This window comes from Sander vitreus, chromosome 15 (assembly GCF_031162955.1).
Source record: "Sander vitreus isolate 19-12246 chromosome 15, sanVit1, whole genome shotgun sequence".
Lineage (NCBI taxonomy): Eukaryota > Metazoa > Chordata > Actinopteri > Perciformes > Percidae > Sander > Sander vitreus.
This window is the reverse complement of record NC_135869.1, coordinates 14483377-14490757: the sequence shown is the minus strand read 5'-3', so window position 1 is coordinate 14490757 and position 7381 is coordinate 14483377.

Genomic DNA, 7381 nt, shown 5'->3' with positions numbered 1-7381 from the left:
ATGACATGGTTTGGGGTTCAGTTTCTAAAGTCAAGTACTGCCTTCAGCTTTCGAGGTTAATGTTGTTCATGAAACAGAAGTGTTCCCACCTGTAGACTTGCACATTCAGGGTCAAGCCTGCAGTGCAGAGGCTCCTTGGACCTGTTCAACGGAGATCGTATTGCAGCATTTGAATGAGAAGGCCAGTGAATGTCATTAGGATACTATCAAATGTTGATAATGTTTGTGCAATGAAGATCACATAAAGGCATATGTAAGTGCTCTACCATTTTACAGACTGTGGAAAAGAAGGCTAACAGACAATGAAATACGCGTTTACTTTAAGTTTTTTTTTTTTTCTCCAGCTTCTAGGTTCGTACTTGTTCATTTCTGTGAACCCCAAGACTTACAGTACCATCTCAAACTTTGAATCTCTTTTTAGTTGATCTATCAGTTAGGAAGGGGCTGATCTCTAATCTGTAGCCTTCTCTAGCTTACCACAGCTACATCTTGTGCCTGGCAGGAATTAATTGTTTAGTGCAAATGATCTACTTTCGATAGATCACGTTACGCCAAAGAGAAAACAAAGTAGATGGTAGGTACTAGGCACGCTCTTGATATATTGACTAATTAATTCTTTTATATTAGAACAGTGAAGCTCTTGTATGGAAGACCAGAATGTTCTTTGCAATAGACAAGGTGTGTATGATTGTAGTTTTCTGATGTGTCTTGTCATGAACATCAGCTTTGAAAGCAGCACATTCATATGGAACACTTCATGAAGCTTGCAGGACATTTAGACCTTTTATTATTATTATTATTATTATTGCAACACTGAAATGCCAATTTGTGTTTCCTGTCCCCTCTGTTTGGCAGTGTGAATGAAACTTTTGCACTGGAATAGCACAAACTAAGATGAAACCACAAATCATGCTGGGGAAGCATCATGACATTAAGATTCAAGGCCACTAGGTTTTTGTTCTTTTCTGTACCTCTTCATTGTGCTGGAGTCCATGTTTTTTTTTTTATTATATATATATATAATTGTGATATAATAAAAGCCCTTTTGTTATGAAATAATAGGCAGAAGGGCAAGTGGACCTTGAAACCAGAGTGCTGTATTGTTTGTGTCGTTGCATAGAAACCCAGTGTAAGGAATATCTCCTTTTTTTGAAATGCTGTTTGCCTTTTTTTTAGATTTCTAACTTAAATCAGTTTAACTTCCAATATATTTACTGCATTTGCCTCTAGTGGTCCTTTTCTCTGTTAAATTATACATGTTTGAGTACATGATCAAGTTAAATACTATAAGTATTATCTTGATTTTCATTGTTTATTTCTTTTGAAATATAAATTATCAAATATGTTATGCTTCTTACCGTGAAAGCCCTTAAAGTGAACTTCCCTTATTAAAGATCAATGAAATGTATATAATAAACATCTCAGTGCCTTTATTACTATGCTAATGATGTCTGCTGTTGTCTGCTGATTTTTAGACATATGTGGGGACATAAATACCAGGGATTTGCTTTATATTTTTGTTAAGACTTTTATTTTATTTTGTCTCACTTGTTTAATGTGTTTCACTATTCCACCTTTTTCTATGTAAATATGTACAACTTAAATGTGTCATCAACCAGCAGCCCAGTCAGCACATTCAGTGTTTCTTTTCACTAACTAGCATGGTTACCATTTAAAGGTACCTGGACAATAAATACATGCAATAAACCAGCGCTTGAGTTCTGAGTATTGACCTATTGACTCAAACTTCATTGTCATTTGCTGCACGCTATCATATATCAGCATGTTTGTGGATGACCTGCCTTTGTATATGTAATGTATTACAACACTAATCTTTCAACATTTCATAGTGAACACACACAAACACACACACACTTGTATAACGTGTGTGTGTATTTTTGTAAATCATAATTTAAAGGACATGTTGAAATCACAAAATGCTACTTACAGTATGTACACCATATGTTTATAGCATAACTGCAGTGTTACGTCATAGACTGAAGAGGGCACTCTAAGTTAACTGGTTCATATTTTGCATCCTGTGTCATCTCACAGGGATTCTTCCACCAAAACTGTTCAGACCAGCATATCGGATGATATACAGAGGATGAATTGTGAATCAATGTGTATTCTGAATGTAAAAATGAGCTGAAAAGCTTTTCCTCCGCATATGAAGCAAACTGTTTCACTTTGAAATCCTTCTTAACAACCAGCAAAGAATTAACACTACAAACACTGCTCTCTCTTTTTTAGGCTTTTTACATATTGATTCATAAATTGGATAAATAATCCTAATCAACTTCCTGCAGATTACCAGTAATTGTGCTGCTTTTACCTTGACTCAAATCAACACTTCAGGGACAGCTGTTTAAATGAAGAGGATGTTTAAGGCTGATGCTTCCATGTTGTGTCAGTTGTGCTCATATTGGAATCATGATTGATTAACCGGTTCAGATTAGAAAACAGAAAACAACCTCTTTGTGATAATCAGCACATGGTTTAGTCAATGCCTTAAAGCACCTTGTGGAGATAAATAAAAAAAATAAAAACCATTAAGATACGTTTTTTTCATGCTACAATAAACTCTTTGTGCACAGCTGCAGCACATGTGCAGTGAACAGGGTCGTACAGCTGCACTACAGGTGTTTTGAAGCAGTTCTTTCACACCTGTCAAAGGCACTGTTTGACTTCATCCTGCTACCTGTTGTTTCTTAATTTTACTATTATTGAGAGCTCTCTGCAACATGCTGACCTCCCTGTACGCACCATTCATTCCACTCACCTCTTCCTTTAAGTCACAGAGTATGGAGTTTGTAAGCTCAATCCAGTGAAGATTCAAGTTGGATATAAAGGAAATGTGCCTGCAATTGATATACTGGTTTATACAATAGAACAAACAAGAGGCTGATCCAGTGACATACACAGAAATGTAAGTCAGGTCAGTTTAACTGTTGTATTAAAAGCTGAAAGTGTTATATTCAAGATATCAAGATAAACTCACCATTAAATCACCCATTGAAGCTACACACAATTATAGTGATTTTAGATCTATATTCCTCTAACAGCACTGTCAAATTGCACATACAGTAAACATGCAATGGCAAAAAACTGAACCATGTTGGATTGATTTCTTTTATGACTGTATAGCAATGAAATGTGTTGTCAAAAGACAGTGAAGCAAACAGAAAATGTCAGTTATTGATTCTCATTGAGCGCACTAAAGTACTTGATATTAACTCTCATGGCCAATGATTGCCTCAACAAACACAGATTATCCAAACAATAATACACTGCATGAGATAGAGGCAGCTGGAGTGACTTAATTGTAATGGTTTTCAGTCGCTCTTTTCGTCTCTGTCTCAGATTTATGTATCTTTGGTAATGCGACTATTTGATTAAGTCAAACCCGATGCTCAAATCATGCACCTCTCACTGCAGCATGATTCTACAAATATTTTAGTCAAAAGTTTTCATATGATTAAAGGAAGTGCTGATGCTTGTAAGAAATCACTGAACACAAAAAATACCATTGATAATATGAAGAAAACCATTTTCCTTCATGTTGTGACTTAGTGGACATATGATTATTAAAACCTATAGAGAACATCAACGCAGCATTTGTAACTCCACTGCGGCTACTGTCTTAAAAGTAGCCAAATGTAACCAAACATAGAACTCTTATTTCCCTTTGGTACCTTGGAGGTACAACTGTTTCTCAAATTGTAAAACGTGAAGAGCTCAATGAATTCTTCTTCTTTGATCCACTCTTCACATCTTTAGTAGATGTTTGTGTCTGTGTGGCATCAATGTGATTTCAGACCGTGAAGCAGCATCTACAAAACTTCTACCAAATAAACAAATACATATATAAACTGATTTCAGACCTTCATTTTTTTTCAGCAAAACTGATTAAAAAAACTGCAGCTGCAAAACTGTCCACAAACTGCAACATGACTATACCCTTACACAATCTCTAAGATTAATTGCAGCGCCGTTTCCAGAGCAACCACAGCATCGGCACAGACTCTGTCAATGTTGTCAGTTACGTAAGTATAAATTTCCTACAATCACCTTCAACCTAACAGGCTTAATTTCCGCAACTACATCACAAAAGGCATTCGCATTCACAAAAAGAATGCCCACTCTGACCCCACTTTTAGTCATCTAAGTGCAAAATGTGTATTTCAGTAAAAGCTTTGTTCCCTCAGCAGTAGTACATCTATCTTAACTGTGATAATGGAGATGATGTTGGTGCAGCTCATTGCGTCGTTTTATGTTATCTGCTGTTTAATCTACGGAAGGCCAAAGAGGCTTTTCTTCCTGGTTGTAGCTTACTTAATCTCGCTGTGAAGAGTTTTGTATGCAAGATGGTTAGTCACCAAGACCCTGACTTGTTTCCATCTTAGATCGCCAGCAGTAAGTAAAAGTAAGTCAAATGTATTGATATAGCATGTTTCTAGACCTGACGTCATAAAGTACTTCACAATAAAAGACAAAAGAAAGACATGAGATAGAGACAAAATACAGAAATATCTTCAAATGACCCACTGATGCATTGAGTTTGAGGTTATATTGCTTGTCTGTTGACTTCGAGACATCGGAGCGGAACAACAGGCTGCTCATAAAGAGGGAAAATGGGTAAGTATAAAAATTAAATAATGTAGTGATTGATCTTAATGTTTTGTGAACTGCAGTAGCGTTTCAGAAAATGTGCTTAAGCAATTAAAAAACACTTGATTCTTACATCACTAAAAAAAAGAGGACATTTATTCCAGTCTCTACTGGTTTGTGGACACATTGATGTCAATGTGTGAGAGAAATGAACATGTGCTGTCTGAAAACATTAGTTAGTAGTTTCACAATAATGAGCCACATCTTATAATAGATGTATTTATTGTAATGGCCCATCTTACACTTCATCTGATGGACCTGTTACATCTCTCAGGTCATCCAGCACATCTGCAACCAAAGCTTTTGTATGAACTGTATTAATTTGTTTGTAACATCACAGGTTATTCATAATTTTCCTCTTTTTTGACCTGCTGTGCAGACAGAAATCCAATATAAAAGAGGAACTTAGCTGAAAAGCGTGGACATCATTAAGTAATGCTAATTAAGTGTGCTTCTTTTACGACAACAACAGCTTAATTTATTAATTAGCGCCTTCTTTGAAATTGCATCGTGGCCTCATGCAGCTCTGCTCTCATCTCCAAGAGATCTCTGCAATCTCTATGGGATCTGCTCTGCTGTGCTCTGCTTGTTAATGTAATCTCTCACTCTTGCAGCAGAAAGCAGCAGTTAAAAGCAGATTGATATTTCCTGTCTTTCTGGAACAGATAAATCCCATTGTTCTAACTTTTCCACACACAGCTATTACATATTTGGCTTCACGTCGTCACTCCAAGCCCCCAAAAATCACACAGATTGATGCACCACCTATTACATAGAGAATTATTATCTTCTATTGGCCTTGTGACCATTTCACAAGCAACCATTAACCATTGCTGGATTGCTGGGAATGTACTAGGTGAACCGATAAATCTAAACCCAGGAATCCATCTGAAATGAAGCAGCAGGTCAAGAGATCGTTGTTATCTTATATAATATAGCATATTTAAATATTGCTTGGAGCAAACAATGATATATGAAATGCTATGTACTGTTCGTAAGCAGCAGATAGCCATCAGTGCATTGATATCTCTAATATATCTAACTACACTGTGAACCTTTGCACATCCCCTGCTAATATATTTTTGCACATACTAGATTTGTAGATAGATAGATAGATAGATAGATAGATAGATAGATAGATAGATAGATAAATAAATAGATAGATGAATAGATAGATAGATAGATAGATAGATAGATAGATAGATAGATAGATAGATAGATAGATAGAAGAATAGCTAGTTAGATAGATAGATAGATAGATAGATAGATAGATAGATAGATAGATAGATAGATAGATAGATAGAAGAATAGCTAGTTAGATAGATAGATAGATAGATAGATAGATAGATAGATAAATAGATAGATGAATAGCTAGTTAGATGAGATAGATAGATAGATAGATAGATAGATAGATAAATAAATAGATAGATGAATAGATAGATAGATAGATAGATAGATAGATAGATAGATAAATAGATAGATGAATAGCTAGATAGATAGATAGATAGATAGATAGAAGAATAGCTAGTTAGATAGATAGATAGATAGATAGATAGATAGATAGATAGATAGATAGATAGATAGATAGAAGAATAGCTAGTTAGATAGATAGATAGATAGATAAATAAATAGATAGATGAATAGATAGATAGATAGATAGATAGATAGATAGATAGACAGATGAATAGCTAGTTAGATAGATAGATAGACTCAGTTCACAGCAGAAAATACTTTATTTGGTTATTTAAGTTTGTATAACATTGATTAGAACATTTATCAAAATGTTGTAAAACATTTTGATAAATATCTATTTAAATATATATTCATACAATCTACAGGCTGTTACGTTTGAAGGTCTAAATGATGAAACAGAACAAACAGAGAAATAATGTATACAAATTACGATGCAACAGGCAAAATCACAGAAAAGAAACTGGAGGAAAATTGGTCAGTGCAAAGGAGAATGTTCTGTCTGGAAATGAGTCTCTCAAGAGGAAAATTGCATTTTACATAATCTGACAGAATACAGCTAAAACACATGTAAGCTTTTCTCTGTACAGTTCTAAAGTAGGACACAACAGAGAGAGATACTGAAGAATATAAATACACAAAATGCACACCTTTAAAATACATAACTCTTATTTGCTTACTGTAAGTGCACTCATTGATAAACATATTCATTTAAGAATATCATATTTTACACCACAGAGAAACATGCCATGACTACAATCATTGCAAAATACAAGTAAAGCAAGAAAATATGTCCAGTTTTCTAGTAGGGGTCCAAAAAGACTTGAGTCTTTTACCAAGGATTGTTTAAATATTTATCAAATACTTATAAAGCTTTTACCAAATATATTTTGACACCTGATTCTTAAACTTTTTCTTACACCAGAATGTATTCCAATCCAAATTTTGAGATTTTAAATGCTGGTACGAGATTGAAATATAACTGAATATCATGTTTGCACACAATTTTCTGAGAGTTTTTTTTATGTTATAACATACAGTATATAATTTAAATATACCAGTAATATCTTGACAAGACAGAACAGCATCTGCATGCAAGATACACGTGAAACGGACCGAATAACATCCTGCTCCAGTTAGAAAATCTACAACCTTAATAATAGACTAGAGGTGCATCTCGTAACCCTTATTTGATAACTCCTCAACTCCTCCGTCCTCGGCTGAACCGGAAGTTGTTCTG